Below are 19,136 nucleotides of genomic sequence, written 5' to 3' on the forward strand. Positions count from 1 at the left end.
TGCTGGGATTACAGGTGTGAGCCACTGCGGTTGGCCAGAAACTGAAATTTCTTAAAAATATCTATCAAAGATTTTACTAACCTTAAACCATCTTTTACATGCCAGGCATTCTTCTAGATATCAAAGGATTCACCATCTATTTGCAGGGACAACCATGCACACATAGAATGTCCATGTAATTTACTCTGTGTATAATAGATTTGTGAATGAAGTGATGATACTACACTGGATGGAATAACAAGTTCTGCCAGAAGAAGAGAAAAATGGTATCAGGGAAGATTTTATAGAGGAGGAGTCCTTTGAACAAAATCCTTAAAAATGAGAAGACTTTTGCCGGAAAGTTAAAGCAGACAGGAGGGAGGATATTCGACAGAAAGCAACAGCGTGAGTGAATTCAGAGATGTATGAAGAAGCATGATAAAGTTGGGGAAAACATTGTCCCAGAGTCCTCCAGAGTTAGTCAACCATTCACCCAAATGCCTAAAGCACTTTGTTCCTATAACCATGAAGCTAATTCCGGCCGTCAGCCTTTTAGGGTCTTCAAGGCTGGGGCAATTGCTGATAAAACTGGCTCTGAATCTGGCCGATGGTATATATTCAACAGGAAATTGTTGAATCAAAGTATAAGGAAAAAATAAAAAACAAAAAAACATGTATTTAAACTGTGCTTTGTGTGGGACAAGTTGAGCCAAATTGTGATGGGCTCCAAGTATTAGTGAGCAGTTTGGCTTTTATTTAAGTCTGGAAGGAGAAGCCAGCCATCAAGGAAATTTAGGGGGAACAACACAGGTTCAATGTTCTTGAGTTTCAAAAGTTGAAAAGACCTTTCCTCTCGCCTCATAACAAGACCAATTCATCCCAGTAAAATAAATGAGAGGTTTTTTGTTTTTGTTTGTTTGTTTGTTTGTTTTTTGTAAAAACAAACAAACTTAAACTGGTCTTGTACAGATATCGAATTCTTTAATAAATATTGTTAGCATTGTACAGTTAGAAGTAAATAAATACTATAAGTCTTTTCCCCACAACCTTCTACCAGTTTATTTTGAAACCAAATCTATCACCAAATTCTGCTACAAATTCGGTCATTTATTAAAACAAAACAAACAGGAGTAAATGTTTAAAAATCAAAGCATAAAATAATGCTTCCTCTTCTGTAAACTCGGTGAAGCTCCACCTCTCTGCCCTTTCATGCATTCCATCAGCACCTTGTGTAAAACATTTACCAGAAATAAATGCAATAATTGTCTAGAGGCAGGATTCAATTAGTCACCTACCTGCAGTCAGGCTTCCAAGTAGCATCTGAATTAGCAAGTGGAAAGATGACTTAATAGAACCTAAGCTTAGAAAATCTTTCTTAGGAATATAAAATCTGACTTTCCTAGATTTTTATATCCTGTTCATGTAAGGCAGGAATGCCTTTCTATGTTTTTAGTAAATATATACTTTTCAAATATCATTATTTTTACCAGTGGAAAAAAGATCATTTCTATCAGCCGTTTCTAATTAATAAACCATTTGATGCAGACTTCAAATAAACAGGGCTTATGCCTTGCCATAGTTGCCTCTGGAGTGTTGAGTTTTGATTGATACTAATTCCTGTCTACCTTACTAATCTTCCTCTACTTCCCCGTAAAAAAAATCCAACTTTCAATGCATATTCTTGTTAACAATAATTGACCCGTCCTCCGAAGGTGTGGTTGTGAACAATACATGCATACTAACTTGTCGCATTGTCTTTTTCAAAGTAGTAGATTATAGAAGAGAGAATAGTAAATGCCTATTTTTTCTGCTCATGACTGTGCTAATCACTCTTCATATCTCTGTGAGATCTCTGTTCTCTTATCCTCAGGAAAATTCCTTATTTTGTCTAGTCACTTCCATGCATTTTAACAATTCATTATGCATGTAAAATATTAGAAAGTATCTATCATTAAAACTGTAATATTTCATTGAATTTAAAGCTGTTCCTTTTTGCCTAACTGAAGATTGATCTCTCAATTTAGAACTGTTGCAAAGATGGCAGCAGGGGTTGGGGGATAAACTGTTACTTCATCAGGCCATCACCGTGCTTCTTTCACTTTCTCTTTTCTAGACTTTATGTTTTTCTGTCTCTTTCAGAGTTAGCAGGGAGTGGGCAGAGTGTAAGCAAAATAAGACAAGAAGCCACTGTTTAACTACTTGTAGTGTTATGACCTGACACTGGTGTGGCCAATATTTACATATAGTTAGTCTCTCTCTCTCTCTCTCTCTCTCTCTCTTTCTCTCTCTCTGGGTCTCTCTCTGTCTTTCTTTCCTTTCTCCCCCTCCTCTCACATTTACAAAAAAACACTTTAATTTGATTGTTTGGAAACTCCTCTTACTTCTCAATTCTGCACATGCCCTTTGGGGATTTTGCATTATGCTATTCACTGGGATGGGTAATACAGCCTCCAACTGGCTTAAAACAACTCTTCTGAGACTCTTGACATATGTCTCATATATACCTCTTTAGTGTATGTTTGTTTTGTCTTAGGGGAGGAATCCCATTTGACCATGGTCATTTTAAATTTGCCTCTAACTTGCAGAAAAAATGGTATTCTTGCCTCTCCAAATCTCAAAAGGATAAGCAGCTAAGTTTCCACTCAAACTCTCTCTTTGCTTTACATTTAGTGGCATTTACTTCTATATTTTGTATGTATAGCTTGTTCATTAAAAACCAAAAGTATCTATCATGAACACTAAAAATAAAACTAGGTACCCCTTTTTCCTACAACTTAGTGTATAATTGAGATGATTTTTGTATTCTTCTGTCTTATTGTCATAGCTTTTCAATTCTTGGAGACTCTTGTCTAGGTGTCTTGCTAATTATGTCCAGCTAATTATGCTGATTTCTCAAAAGATTCACCAATTCCTGAATAGAGAGCCTTAACACACCATGTGTGCTCTAAGACTTTTCTGAATCCAAAATCTTAAAACCTATACTTCGATATTTCCATCAATCTTCACCAATTGAAAAACAGCCTTTGATATCTAGAATCTGTCCTGGTAATATCAGAGAGAATTTGCTGTTTTCCTACTGAACATAAACATCTATGCAGAACATCACTTTTATAAAAGACCACTCTCTCACCAGGATGGATTAAGACAAAACCAGACCAACTTGGAACGTGTCTGAAAAGAAACAAAAACATGAACATTATTCAAACCACAAAATATTATATATTTCCCTTTCTCAGCTAAACTGAATAGTTGCCATTTCTTTATCAATTACAGTTTTAATTTCAGTCTATGCTCTCTTCCTATATAAGATTATTGAAATACTCATTTGCATAATTACCCTCACTACCTGAAATCCTCCAATCCAGAACAAAGCTCCTCTTCCTCAAACTCATCCACAAATAACCTAAGACCAGCCCAAACCTTGTAATAAATCATTTCTAACATCCTCGTATTGAGAAACCCCATGGATCCTCATGGTGTGTGTGCTGCCTCTCACATAATTAACTCAACTTATGCAATTACAAGTTTGTTTCTTCTGATCTTTGCCTAGAAGGTTATATCTTTACTCTTTTCCATCCAAATAGGGCCCCATCCCACAGTCCACCCCCACAGCTCACACCACAAACCCTTATATTGAAAGTACTGTCTTAAACTAAATTTCAAGTTCTCAATAAATTCAAATCTTACCTTTCTCCCTCTGAGACATGATCGGAGCTAGACCAAAGTGGTGTTCTCCATGTAACAATACATTCAGCTTTCTGTTATCTACAGGTGGTGTAGTGGGTATGTAACCCCCTTCTGTAACAGGTATTCTGGTAGGCCCATAATAAAACTAACACATGTAATTTAAGGAGAATGGAGTAAGATCTAGTTAACACTTTATCTCAAAAATTTCTGTTGTGTGATCATGTTTGTTTATAGAAATGCACAATTGTTAAATTTACATATATAATATTTATAAAAACACAATTCAAGTTTTTAGAATTAATCTTCTTCCACAGAGCAGTCTAATGATCTAAATTGCTCATGTCATGGGAATTTTTTTTTTTTTTTTTTTTTGACGGAGTCTTGTTCTGTCGCCCAGGCTGGAGTGCAGTGGCACAATCTTCGCTCACTGCAAGCTCCACCTCCTGGGTTCACACCATTCTCCTGCCTCAGCCTCCCGAGTAGCTGAGACTACAGGCGGCCTCTACCATTCCCGGTTAATTTTTTGTATTTTTGTAGAGACGGGGTTTCACCGTGTTAGCCAGGATGGTCTCGATCTCCTGACCTCATGATCTGCCAGTCTCGGCCTCTCAAAGTGCCAGAATTACAGGCATGAGCCACCACTCCCGGCCGTCATGGGCATTTTTAAAACTTTACAGTGGCTTCCAATTGCACTTAAAATAGAACCCTATTTCTTATTTTGGTCTATAAGACCGCAAATGATGTGACACTTTCCTGTCAATTTTCACTTCTAACCTCCGGACATTTCTTTCTGAATTTGGTCTCACTGGCCATCTTTTGTCTCCTAATGCATATAAAATTTGGTCCTTCCCTCATCTCTGGCACGTACTACTCCCTCTTCATGAAAATCTCCTCCCCAAAATTGTTCTATAGATTTTTTTTTTTTTTAATGCAGGAATGTTTAGTGTACTTTTCTGTTTTCCTGTAATAACGGTATGCAAATATTACCTTGGGGATTTTGTTTAATTAGCATATTTTGCCACTTATTTCATTTTTTAAAAAACCTTTAAGCACATTAATAAAAACTAGAAAATTGTCTCACTGGGCTTCTGTAAAGTTACATTGTAAGGTAATATGACAGTTGGATCAAATTTACCAAACCATGCACCCAGAGAGCCTTGGTGAAAGACCAAGGTTAAAAGTTGATTTTTGAGGCAGCACACAGTGGTTCACACCTGTAATCCCAGCACTTTGGGAGGCTGAGGAGGGCAGATCACTTGAGGTCAGGAATTTGAGACCAGCCTGGCCAACATGGTAAAATCCTGTCTCTACTAAAAATACAAAAAATAACTGGTTCTGGTTGTGTGCACCTGTAATCCCAGCTACTTGGGAGGTTGAGGCAGGAGATTTGCTTGAACTCAGAAGGTGGAAGTTGCATGAGCTGAGATCATGCTACTGCACTCCAGCCTGGGCAACAGAGACTTTGTCTCAAAAAAAATAAAAAAAAAAAATTGATTTTTATTTGTAACATCTGCCTTCAATCTTAATTTCTTTGCATGTTAAAAAATAATGAACTAAAGATATGTTCAGAGAAACTGCCATTCTTCAATTTTATTTACTTTTTAAAATCAATTTTTATGTGATAATCTTAGATATTATCATAAAAATTTATCATAAGTGATTTTTGATTGAGAAGAAATTAACAAATTAAATCTGGTGACATAACTGTGAATTAGGTTTAGTCAGTTACTTTTTCCTGTTAAAATATAGTCTTATATTACAGATCTAATATTTTATAAATTTCTAAAGTACAAATTTGAGCATCTAGATTATACTTAAGACATACTTATTTCTGGGTGGTCCATGTGATGTGACATAAAAGTAGAATAAAAATGATGATAAAAATGCTGTTCTTCCTTTTTATACAATCGCTCCTTATGAAACAAACTGTGTACCACTTCTCTTGAAAAGCATTGATTAGAATATTATATAGAGTATATGAATTATCATTCCAAGGAAATAATCAATTTCTGCTGATCTGTCTGTCTCTTCATTAGTATGCTTTGTCTGTTCTAAAACTTGGAAGTTATTGAGTGTCATTTTATTCTGTACAAGATAAGAAACTATTAATGAAAATCAATAGTTGATAATAGCATTTTCATTTTAAGTTTTGTATAAAGCAAGGGAATGTTTGTCATGGGACACTGAATGTCTATTTTCTTGTTTCAACTGTAATAAAGCTATTTCATAAAGAAAACAAAGGACGCGATGAAACAATGTTTTAGGAGAGCTGGAATTTTGAAAAGTTATTTAAAACATTGTAGACACATATTTATTTCCAAGATGATTGCACGATTCTTAATGCTCTTGAGTGAAAGTCCGAGTATGATGAATATTTGATTTCTAAGTGATCATAAATTTAAATTTTTATGTCATAGAATTATTGACTAAATTGTTATAGTTATAATTTTCTGTCAACATTTTATTATTTATCTTGGTGCATTTCCTTGCCTGCTTAAATAATTCATCTGCATTAAAATTGTTTAGATTTGTGAGTTTCCATATGGATTACATTAAACAGAAAATAAAAAGAGAAGGGATTTAGGCATATGTTTGGGCATTGCCACTAACTTGTAATGTAATCTTTGGGATGCTAATTCACTTATTTTGGCTGTAGTCTCCTAATCTGTACATAAGAATGTTAAGCTTGCACTAGTTCTAATATTCCATGTAAATTGTTGTTTCAAAATGGCAACTAGCAATGATAATATGTGTAATGATTATTTGATAAGTTTATATTTTAAATATTTATTTATATATAGACTAGTAATTTTAGTTTCAGTTAAAAATAAAATAGTAACAATGGCTAACACACATAATCCTATAAAGATTAAGATATTTTTAAGCACAATAGCATTGTAAAGATTCTGATGTGTAGGTACCATATGACCTCTGTTTCACAGGTGACATGTTAACTTGGTTAAAATCCCTCAGTTAGTAAGTGCTAGGCTTGGTGTTTGGAACCAATGATCAATGCTGTCAACTGAAATATGATATTATTTTATTCATTTAATATGTGTTTATGGTTTAGCCTCTTATGATACAAGGTACTGTACCAGGTATAGCAGTGAATAAAATAGACCAAGTTCCTTCCTTTGTATAGCTTACAATATAATACAGGGAGCACACAGGATACAAGTACTCAATAATATTTAGCTCTTCCCCTATCCTGGCATTTTGAAGACTGCACTGACGAGGTGCTTTGGAGCTGAGCCCAATATATGACTGGCTCTGGTGAAGGAAATAAAAAATAAGAAGTGTTGTACATGCCTTCTTAGGCAGCGATAAGCTTTAAGGTTTCTACAGGCTCTTCCTTTTTGTGTCACGTTGATCTAGGGGGCTTTTTGTTACAGATTTTACATCTTTAAAGGGATAGTCTGTATCACCTTGGGTCTATGAGTGGTCATCTGAATGAGAGCTCTCCCATAGGCCCCTCAAGCCACAATGAATATGTGATATGGGTGAGAAATATGCTTTTACAGACACTGAGATTTTATGATACTGATTATTGTCACATTATCTAGACAGGCTTGACAAAACAACAGAGATTAAAGAATTGATGAGTATTGTTAATGGGGCTAAGAACCTAGAGTTTGTTTCCTGAAGAAATTGTGTTTAAAATGAGACCTGAATAAATAGAAGTTAACTTAACAATGGGAAAAATAAGTATAGATTTGTGTGCCAGGTGAAGGAAAATTAAATGGGTAAATCATGGAGACAAGAGTAGGGTAAAATAAAAATAAGATAGGCATTTAAAAATCTTACTCTACTAGCAATGTGGGAAAGGGATTGCAGAGAGAAAATCTCGATGAACTATATCAGTTAAATTATATCAGTACTTCAAGTAGGAAATTATTAGGCTAGTACAAATATGCAATCAGTGAACAGGAATAAAAGCTGAGAGATTTGATAAATATTTGACAGATGAAAGAAAGAACACTTGGTTATTGGTGGTTTCAAAAGTTTTTGAGGGAGAGGGATTTATACACAGGTGATGTTCAAATTTCTAGTTAGGGCAACTGGTTGATTTTTGGGAAAGTTTACCTAAAATACATTAACACTGGAGAAAAGAAGTTTAGCAATATGAAGTAGAGAAATCTGTTCCAAACTGTGGCCCATTGAGTGACATCCAAGCGAAGACATTAAAGTCTGTGCTTTGTTTTACTTTGAATTTTCATAATGAGAAGAAGTTAAATATGTTTAGATTCTAATGGAGATGAATCCAATAGTGAAAACAAATTTTGAAAAAGTGGAAGAGTTATAATAAGTGGACAAAAAAATATGATAATTCCCGATATCCTAGTAATATAAAGTGTGCTGATCAACTCGATTATATTGTCACACTTCTCTGAAACACGTTGAGGCATCTCCACAATTATGTTTCTCTATAATTAATTATAAGAGAATACCCATAATGTATCTTCTTTGGTCATTAATCATCAGAGAAAACAGTTTTTTTCTGTCCAAAAATACATATAAATTTTTTTCATCTTTCCTGAATCAAAGCAAAATGTCTTCTCTGTTGTTTTGTAATCACCTTTTAATCCACCTTAATCTTCTTGGGTTCAAATATTTCAGCACACCATAGTCTCTATTTTCTAAATTTCAATCCCAGTATTTTTATTCCTTTGGCCATAAGTTCCTAGAATTCATATCCAATTATTTTTAAACTTTTTCTTGTCCAAGATTCATTGCCTTGCAGTTTGCGTCTTATAGATGATCTTTGTTCTTACAACCTCAAAAGGTTTACCATATGAGTCCTAAACTAAATTATGATGAGCATGAAAATGATCTCATAAAATGAAGTCAACTGTTTTAATTCAGCCAACTGTTATGGAAACAACATATGCCCTTCCTCATGCTGTTTATAAATTAGAGATATGCATGTGCATTTAACATAAGGATGATTCGACAATAAGACAAAGCAGAACATCCTAATTGCTATGCCATATGTAAAAGCTGCCATGGAAATATAGGTGAGAATAACTGGTATTTATAAAGAAGAATAAAATTTGGCCCTAGAAGACCATATGCTCTTAAATTAACACTACTATTTTTGGGACGCTGGGCATGTTTTGTTATTGTTGATGTTTTGTTGTTGTTTTATGTCTGTTTTGTATTATTAATTATGTCTATGTTTTATTTTCTTTCTTATTAGATAGGAACAATGATAAATAATACATATTTCAATCAAAGTGAAAATCTAGTAAAATAATTATGCAAAACTGTATACATTACATACAAAAACTGCAAATTACAAATGTTACTTGTCATTTTAATTCATGTGGCAGAACACAGTTCATAAAAGAAAAAGATTCTGAGACGTAGAGATAAGGAAAGTGTCTGAAATGATGGCAGCCCCCGACTTTAAAAATATGTATCCTTGTTAAAGGTTATTGAGGACTTGGTCAAGGCATGGTTGTACAGTGCCAACACTTACACAGGTGGGTCAGTTGACGTGGGGTGTGTGATGCACAAATGGGCCACAGTATATGAGAAATACATCACATTTATTAAGTGAACTTAAAATTATCCTTATCTTTTTAACCAGTGACTCCATAATTGTTCTAAGTTTGTTGTTGTTATTGTTGATGTTCTACACCAGGTAGAATTGAGTGGAACTCCAATTTGACTCTTAATATATTGCAGGTACAAAGTCATATACTAGTCTGATCCAATGGCATTTTCTTGGTAATTATCTTCCTTAAGAATATTTTATGTTTAATTCAAATAAAGTTATAAGAAGATTAAATAAAAAACCCTACCCTTCTGGCCATTACATGTATTACATTATGTGCTAAAGTGTTAGAGATCAAACATAATTTTGAAAAGTTTTCAATTCTCCCGGAATTTAGTATCTATTGGTAAAAACAAAGATATGTACAAATAATTATAGGACAATATGGAAAATACTTAAAAATCAAGGAATATACAAAATTCATAAGAAGTATACAGAGAGATGCGTTCTTACAGAGTAAAGATTATCTCTGTCCAATGCCCTTAGTGAGAACTTTACAAAAGATGAAGATTGATAATTGAGTTCTGAATAAAATAGTAATTCAGTAAACAATGCAGGGGAGACAAAATCACAAGTTTCCTGCCTTTCTGTATATCCTCTGTCCTGTTTATTATTATTGATACTGTGTGTGATGTTGTGCTTATTTACTATTCATTAAGCCATTTTTTTTTTTTGCAAGAGTTAGTGCACTGAGTGCTTTCCAGTTCTTGCATTGAACCCTCACCCCTCACCATAGTCCTATAATTACTCACTTTGTTATTAAGCAAAATGAGATTAAACAATTAAACACCCTTTGATCAGATAATTGGAAAGAATAAGATTAAACTTCAGTTTAACAGAATAGTTAGCAGACAATTGTACTTTGTTTGTGCAGTATGTCTTTAGGGCTCCGAAGTTGCAATCTTTATTCTTTGTTCTGTTATGATTTTCCAAAGTCCTCTTTCTTTATTTAGGATACTTTGCAGAGTTTTACCAGGACAATCTTTTTTCTTCAGAAGGATAATATAGTAATGTTCAAACTTCTGGATAAGAACACTTAATGGACTGCAGAAGATAATTTTATTTATTTTGTTTCCTTTATCATTAAAACTGAATAGTCTAGAAAACTTAATAGACTCCTAACAGAATATAGGCTCAGAAACAAAGGACACGCATTGTATTCTTAGACAAACTAAATAGCATTTTGAAAAAATGAATATTCTGTTAACATTCTCATGCGTTGCAAGCACCTGATGTATTTTGTCTTCCAGTTTTCAGTTCTCCTGGAATCTAATGTCTAAAACTCATGGAAAAATATAAGCCAACATTTTATTTTACAGACTCTAATGTAAGAGAATTAGATCTCATTTAAGATGATGTGTAAAATTGTTTCAGCTCTGAACATCTCCATAATATTAATTGAAAACATGAAAAGGGAAACAATATTTTACATAATAATTGAAAAATAGGTACCATCCAAAATCATAATCTGAAAAGAAAAATTTACTTGGTAGTGTAAAAAAAGTGTCTATTATCAAGAGAGGAAGCCCAAAAGCAAAGTCAAGTACATATGAGAGATGCATGACTGACCAGACTGACTTCTGGATGGTCTGGAATGAACATATATCCATAAAGTAATATATTGGTGAAAATAAGTACAGTTATAATGAAACACAAAAGTTAATCCAAGATTCTTTGGATATTTGGTACCATTTCTGTTCTCATTTTCTACTTCATTTAAAACAAAAAAATGAGGCATAACATACATAAAGTGCACCAATATTAAATGTACAGTCTGTAGTTTTTTTTTTTTTTTTTTTTTTTTTTGAGACAAAATATTGCTCTGTCACCTAGGCTGGAGTGCAATGGCACAGTCTCAGCTCACTGAAACCTTCACTGCCTCCCAGGTTCAAGCCATTCTCCTGCCTCAGCTGCCTGAGTAGCTGGGATTATAGGCGACCACCACCACAACCGGCTACTTTTTGTATTTTTAGCAGAGATGGGGTTTCACCATGTTGGACAGACTGGTCTCAAACTCCTGACCTCGTGATCTGCCTGCCTCGGCCTCCCAAAGTGCTGGGATTACAGGTGTGAGCCACCACACCTGGCCTCGTAACTTTGAATACAGTTGTGTGATTATCATCTAAATCAAATACAGTGTATTTACTTTGTGTAACAATTACATTCTGTGTCAACTTGACTGGACCATGGGTTGCCCAGATATTTTGAGAATATTATTCTAGGTGAATCTTTGAAGGTGTTTCTGGATGAGATTAACATTCTGATTAATAATCTAAATAAAACAGATTGCCTTCCCCAATGTGGAATATTTCATTTAATTGAAGTCCTCTGAAGGCATTAATAGAGCAAATAGGCTAAGTGGGGAGAATTTTCTCTCTCTGCTTGACTGTGTTAGAGATACAACATTATTCCTGTTAGACTTAACTAACTACACTCGTAGACTCAGACTGGAATTTATATCATTGGCTCTCATGGTTCTCAGCCCTGGAAATATATTATCAGTTTTCCTCAGTCTGCATCTTTCCAATAACAGACTTTGGGATGTGTCAGATTTCATATTCATGGGAGCCAATTCCTTATAATATACGTTATTTTATTTATTTATTTATTTTGAGATGATGTCTCTCTCTGTTACCCAGGCTGGCATGCAGTGGCGCGATCTTTGTTCACTGCAACCTTCGTCTGCTGGGTTCAAGTGATTCTTCTGCTTCAGCCTCCCTGAGTAGCTTAGACTACTGGCATGCACCACCATGCCCAGCTAATTTCTTTCGTATTTTTAGTAGAGATGAGGTTTCACCATGTCTCCCAGGCTGGTCTTGAACTCTTGACCTCAGGTGATCTGCTTTCCTCGACCTCCCAAAGTGCTGGGATTACAGGCATGAACCACCGCACCTGGACATATAGATGTTATTTTTATTATGTCATTAATGCTTTGAAAGTTATAGATTATATTTTTATATTAGTGTTAGTCTTAAATTTTAATGTTAATATTGAATACCTAAAATTGGTCTGTATTTCTACCTTCTTTCACAATATATTTTAAGACTTTTAAAATGTGTTGACTTTAATCACTTTCTGGTATTTCATGTATTGTTGCCTTTCAATATTTTGCTTTCCCCTTAGTGAGTTTTTCTACTACTTTTCTTGACATCATCATCATTGTCATCAACATGATCATCTTCATCATGATTTCTGTTTGCAATTTGTTAAGATTTAAACGCATGCCTTTCTGATATCAGAAATAAAACTCTTAACCTATACTCTTCATTCTCTCTCTGGGTACATAGAGACAGAAGAGAGATCACAAATATTTGGAAAGAGAATCCTGCTTTAATGTGGATTTACAATCTAAGAGATGAAGTGGATGCAGGTTCAAGAGAACAAAGAGTTTAGAGTAACTGTAGAGAAAATAATAAGTTGCAGAGAAAAACAACTCAGAATTTAGGATTTGTATGTACCATTGCAATGGGGCTGTATGCTTAAAGAATGGGTTCAAGGTGAGGTACTGTGGCTCATACCTGTAATCCCAGTATTTTGGAAGGCTAAATCAGAAGATTACCTTAAGCTCAGGAGTTTGAGGCCAGCTTGAGTAACATAGCGAGACCCCATCTCTACAAAACTAAAAATGATTAGCCATTAGTGCTGATGCACTCCTGTAGTCCTAGCTACTTGGGAGACTGAGGTAGGAGGATAGCCTGAGCCCAAGAGGTTGAGGAGGCAGTGAGCCACGATCACACCACTGCACTCCAGCGTTAGTAAAAGAGACCCTGTCTCAAAAATAAAAATAAAAAAATGGGGCTTGAGCCACTGGGATAATCTTTTTTAGTGTATGTGCACACATCAGAGATAAGGTAGGAATGGTTCAAGACCACGACAATAACGCAAATATCACAATAAAGTGAATCATATGTTTTTTTATATTTCCAGTTTACATAAAAATTATGTTTACACTATCCTCCAGTTTATTAAGAATTCAATAGCATTATGTCTGAAAAAAACAACGTACATGCCATAATTAAAAACTGTGTATTGCTAAAAAATATTAGTAATCATCTTACCCTACAGCAAATTATAAGTATCTTGCTAGTGGTGGGTCTCGCCTCAATGTAGTTGGATGTAGACTGATCTTGGTGGTGGTTGCTGAAGGTTAGGGTGGCTGTGGCAATTTCTTAAGATAAGACAATAATGAAGTTTGCTGCACTAACTCTTCATTTCACAAAAAGAATTCTTTGTGATGCCGTCTGATGTAGAGGACTATCTGCTTTTACAAATGAGCAGGCCATTCCCCCATTAACATTATAGTCCCGCTCTTGCAAACGAAGCTGGGCATTCCTCCTCTGCAAACAGGGAGGACAAAGGAGCCTACAAGACTGGCCTCAGTTGCAAATAGCAGACCCTGGGGGCTTGTTTATATGTAAACATCTTGGAAATTCAGAAAGTCAGGGAAAGATCAGAGAAACAACAATGTGTCTGGCGACTTGCTAGCATTCCACAAACGATGGTATAAAATAAAGCAGAGCGTGTCGTTCGGGGCGGCCGCCATGTTTGTCTTGTGTTGTCTTGTGTGTTCATTCCTTTGTTCAAGAAACACGCGGACCCCAACAGTCTGATAGCATTTTACCCACAGTAGAACTTACTTCAAAATTGGAGTCAATCATCCCAAATCTTGTTGCTGCTTTGTCAACTAAGTTTATGTAATATTCTAAACCATTTATTCTCATTTCAGCAATATTCACAGCATCTTCACCAGCAGAAGATTTTATATCAGGAAACCACATTTTGTGCACATCCTTATCTATTTAAGTTTAGTCATGATATTCCATCTCTTACATCTTCAAGCTCATCTTCTAATTTTAATTCTCTTGCTATTTCCACCACATCTGTGGTGACTTCCTCCACTGAAGTCTTGAATCCCTCAAATTCATCCATGAGGTATAAAATCAATTTTTTTAACTCTTGTTAATATTAGCATTTCTACCTGCTCTCATGAATCAGTGATTTTTTTTTTTTTTTTTTTTTGAGATGGAGTCTTGCTCTGTCGCATGGGCTGGAGTGCAGTGGCTGGATCTCAGCTCACTGCAAGCTCCGCCTCCCGGGTTTACGCCATTCTCCTGCCTCAGCCTCCCGAGTAGTTGGGACTATAGGCGCCCGCCACCTCACCCGGCTAGTTTTTTGTATTTTTTAGTAGAGACGGGGTTTCACCGTGTTAGCCAGGATGGTCTCAATCTCCTGACCTCGTGATCCGGCCGTCTCGGCCTCCCAAAGTGCTGGGATTACAGGCTTGAGCCACCGCGCCCGGCCTCAGTGATGTTTTTAATAGCATCTAGAATGACGATTTTTTTTTCCTCAAGGTTTTCAATGGACTTGCCCAAATTCATCAGAGGAATCACTATCTAGAGTAGCTGTAGCCTTATGGAATGTATTATAATAAGAATTGAAAGTCAAAATGACTCCTTGATATGTGGGCTGCAGAATGGATGTGGGGTTAGCAGGCATAAAAACAACATTAGTATCTTTGAACATTTCTATCACAGTTCTTGGGTTGCATTGTTAATGAACAGTAATATTCTGAAAATAATATATATTTTTGAGCAGTAGGTCTCCACGGTGGGCCTAAAGTATTCAGTAAATCATGCTAGAAAAGAGGTGCTGTCATTCAGGCTTTGCTTTCCCATGTATAGGGCACAAACAGAGCACGTTTAGCATAATTCATAAGGGCTTTGGGCTTTTTTGGAGCAGCAAATGAGTACTGGCTTCAATTTAATGTCACCAGCTGCATTTAGTCCCTAACAAGATAGTCACCTTGTCCTTTGAAGCTTTGAAGCCAGACAGGGACTTTGCCTCTCTCCAAATGCACGCACCAGATGGCCTCTTCTTCCAGTAGAAAGCTGTTTTGTCTCATTAAAAATCTATTGTTCAATGTAGCAACCTCCATCCATTAGCTAGAGTTCTTGGGTAACTTACTGTAGCTTCTATATCAGAACTTGCTACTTCACCTTGCACTTTTATGTTATAGAGACAGCTTCTTTCCTTAAACCTCATGAACCAACTTCTGCCACGTTCAAATTTTCCTTTTGCAGCTTATTCACCTCTCTCAGCCTTCACAGAAACAAAGAGAATTATGGCCTTGCTCTGGAATAGGCTTTGGCTTAAGGTAATGCTGGGTATGATTTGATCTTCTATTTGAACCACTAGAACTTTCAAGGTATTAGCAGTAGGCAGTTTCTGATTATTTGTGTGTTCACTGAAGTAATACTTTTAATTTCCTTCAATAACTTTTTATTCTACATTCACAACTTGGCTAAATGTTTGGTGCAAGAGGCCTAGCTTTCAGCCTATTTTGGCTTTAGATACACCTTCCTCACTAAGCTTAATTATTTCTAGCGTTTTACGTAAAGTGAGAGACATGCAATTCTTTCTTTCACTTGAACAAGTAGAGGCTATCGTAGCATTCTAAACTGACCTAATTTTAATATTGTTGTTTCTCAGAGAATAGGAAGGGCCAAGGAGAGGAAGAGAGTTGGGGAAATGACTGGTTGGTGGAGTGTGTGTTGGTGGAACATATACAATTTACTTTACCAATTAACTTCACGATCTTCTAAGGTCATGGTTCATGGTGGCTTAAAACAATTACAATAGTAACAGAGACCACTAATTAAAGATCACTATAATAGGCATTATAATAATAATAAAAAAAATTGAAATATTGTTAGAATAACCAAGTGTATTTGTAAGAAGTGCCTATATAAGTGAAGCTCAATAAAGTGAAGCATAATAAAACAAGATATGCCTGCAATTTGTACTACAGTCATTAATTTTTGTTTTAATTTTTATTGATGCATAATAAATGCACAATTTGGTGGGTGCACGTGATAATTTGACACATTTATATAATTTGTAGAGATCAAATCAATATAATTTTATGTAACATTATATAATTATAAAGATCAAATCAACATAATTTGTAATTTTCATTCTCCATCATAGTACACCTTAAATCCTTGCCTTTTCCTAAATTAGAAACATTTAAATTGTTATCTTCTGACTATCTTGAAACTTACAATATATTATTGTTAACTACAGTCACCCTGTTGGTTCATCAAGCACTAGGTTTTATTTCATTTATGAAACTGTATGTTTGTACCCATTAATCAACCTGTCTTCTCTTCTTTCCCCCTACCTTTCCTGGCCTCTGGCAACCATCATTCTACTGTCTATCTTCAAGAGATCTACTTTTTTAGCTTCCTCATAAGAGTGAGAACATATCTGTGCTTGGCTTTTCACGCTTAATGAAATCCAGTTTCTACATGTTTCTGCAAATAACAGGGTTTCATTGTTTCTTTATGGCTGACTAATATTCCATTGTATATTCCATTTTCATTATCCATTCATCCCTTGATGAACCCTAAGGTTAACTCCATATTTTGGCTAATCTAAATAATACTTCAATAAACATAAAAGTGCAGGTATGTATTCAATACACTGATTTCATTTATTTTAGGTGTATACCAGACAGTTGGATTGCTGAATCATATGGGAGTTCTTTTTAGGTTTATAAGGAACCTCCATACAGTTGTCCATAGTGGTTATACTAATTTACATAACCCACCATAGTACAAAGGTTTTCTTTTCTCCAAATTCTCACTTGTTATTTCCATTCTTTTTGATAAAGGCAATTTTAACTGGAGTAAGTTCATATCTTATTGTGGTTATGATTTGCATTTCTCTGATGTTTAGTGACATTGATGCTTTCATATACCTGGTAGCCTTTTGTATATCTGCTTTTGAGAAATGTGTTTTCAGATTATTTGCCCATATTTTAGTTAGATTTTTGTGCTTTTATTTTTTACTATTGAGTTGTTTCAATTGCTTATATATTCCTTATTAATCCCTTGTCAGATGAATAGCTTGAACTTTTTTTTTTCTCATTCTATAGGTTGTCTTTCTAGTTTGTTGATTTTCTGTGCAGAAGCTTTTTAGCTTGATACAATTTCATTTCATTTCTGTTTTTGTTCCCTATGTTTTTCAGGTCTTATTCAAAAAATGTTTTGCCAGACTAATGTCTTGCAGCATTTCTCTAATGTTTTCTTCTAGCAGTTTCATAGTTTCCGATCTTACATGTAAGCTGTTCCAGAAGAGTCTGTCTTGAGGCCATGTGGATTCAAACTGTCCCAAAGCATTATCTTTAGGAGAAGTAATATTAAGAGTGACTAGATTTTCTGATGAAGCTATTAAAAAGATTATTAGAAAACTATTAGAAACTAAAGAAATGATTATTCTTATCATCTTTCCGGGGAACCGTGGAACCACAAGATGTCAAAGTGGTCAGTTAGGACAATGAATAAAATCAAAAATTGCAATTAAACCTTTATGTATTTAACGCCAAAGTATTAGCAAGATGTAATAAAGAAGCTTCAGCTTTGCAATTTTTTATCTCTCCCATGGAACTGCGTCTGGTGGGGTCAGGCAAACAGCAACACTTGGGGGAAATAATGGAACAAACGTGATCTATAGTCCAAGAATGTCCTGGACTCTTTGCTGGAAGTATCAGATCCTAGGCAGTATTTTTAGCATTAGTCAAGGTCTGACAGGTGAGATAATTTTTCATCCTGTTTCAGCATTTTCTAGTGGCAATGGCAATCATGTGTGTAGGCCCAGTCTAGGTGGTGTCTGAATCCTTAGGAGATTTCCTCTTGCTGCTCTAGGAATTAATGAGTTGCACATATGCTTAATCTGGGATGGAAAACAATGCAGTTTCTGCATTTTACTGTCAAGAGTGTTTTGTTATTTGGTTTTATTCCTTTTCATCAGTGTAGGGGCTTTTTCTGGTAGGTATTCCCAGAGTAACAAAAAGCTTCTCAGGAGCAGAATTATTTTTTATTTAAATGCCTCATCCCAATGGAGTAGCTTGCTTTATAGCCAGTGAGGCTTACCCCTCGACCTACTAAACAATCAGAGCATGAACCATAGTCCACAAATTAGTGGAAATGCAGCATGGCTCACTGTAGAGTGGCTTGGATAGTCATTTATATCATATGAAACTCTGTTTATTGCTTTGAACATGGTTTACTGTGCTCTGTAAGTGACAAATCTGTCTCAAGTAAGATTATTCTGAGAAGAGAATAGCACTAGGTAACATTAGTCAGGTTGCTTCATGGTATTTCACATTCCCTACTAATATGGCCCTAAATTATAGCAATTCTCTCAAGACTTGGGGGCAAGATTATTACTACCATTACTGTTTTTTTACTATTGAGTTATTTGAGCTCCTTATATATTCTGGTTATTATTACTAGATGAATCAGATTGGTAGTTTGCAAATATTTTCTCCCATTTTGCATGTTGTCTCTTAATTTTATTGATTATTTCTTTTGTTGTGTGGAAATTTTTTATCTCCATGTAATCTTAATTTGTCTATTTTTAATTTAGTTACTTGTGTTTTGAAGTCACACGCAAAAGATCTTTGTCCAGAATAATGTCCTATATTATTTCCTCAATGTTGTATTCTAGCAATTTCATAGTGTCAAGTCTTATATTTATTTATTTAATTCAATTTCATTTGATTTTTTTGTATATGGTAAGAGGCAGAGATCTAGTTTCATTTTCTGCAACTGGTTACTCAGTTTTACCAAGAACATTTATTGAAGAGGACATCTTTTCCCCATTATATATCCTTGGAACCCATGCCAAAAGTGAGTTTACTATAAATGTGTGGATTTATTTCTGAGTTCTACATTAATTTCCATTGGCGTATATGTCTGTCTTTATGACAGCACCATGCAATTTGGTTACTACAAAGAACTCAAACAAATTTACAAAAAAAAACAAACAACACCATCAAAAAGTGGGCAAAGGATATGAACAGACATTTCTCAAAAGAAGACATTCATACAGCCAACAGACACATGAAAAA

Source organism: Colobus angolensis, unplaced genomic scaffold (assembly GCF_000951035.1).
Source record: "Colobus angolensis palliatus isolate OR3802 unplaced genomic scaffold, Cang.pa_1.0 Scaffold290, whole genome shotgun sequence".
NCBI lineage: Eukaryota > Metazoa > Chordata > Mammalia > Primates > Cercopithecidae > Colobus > Colobus angolensis.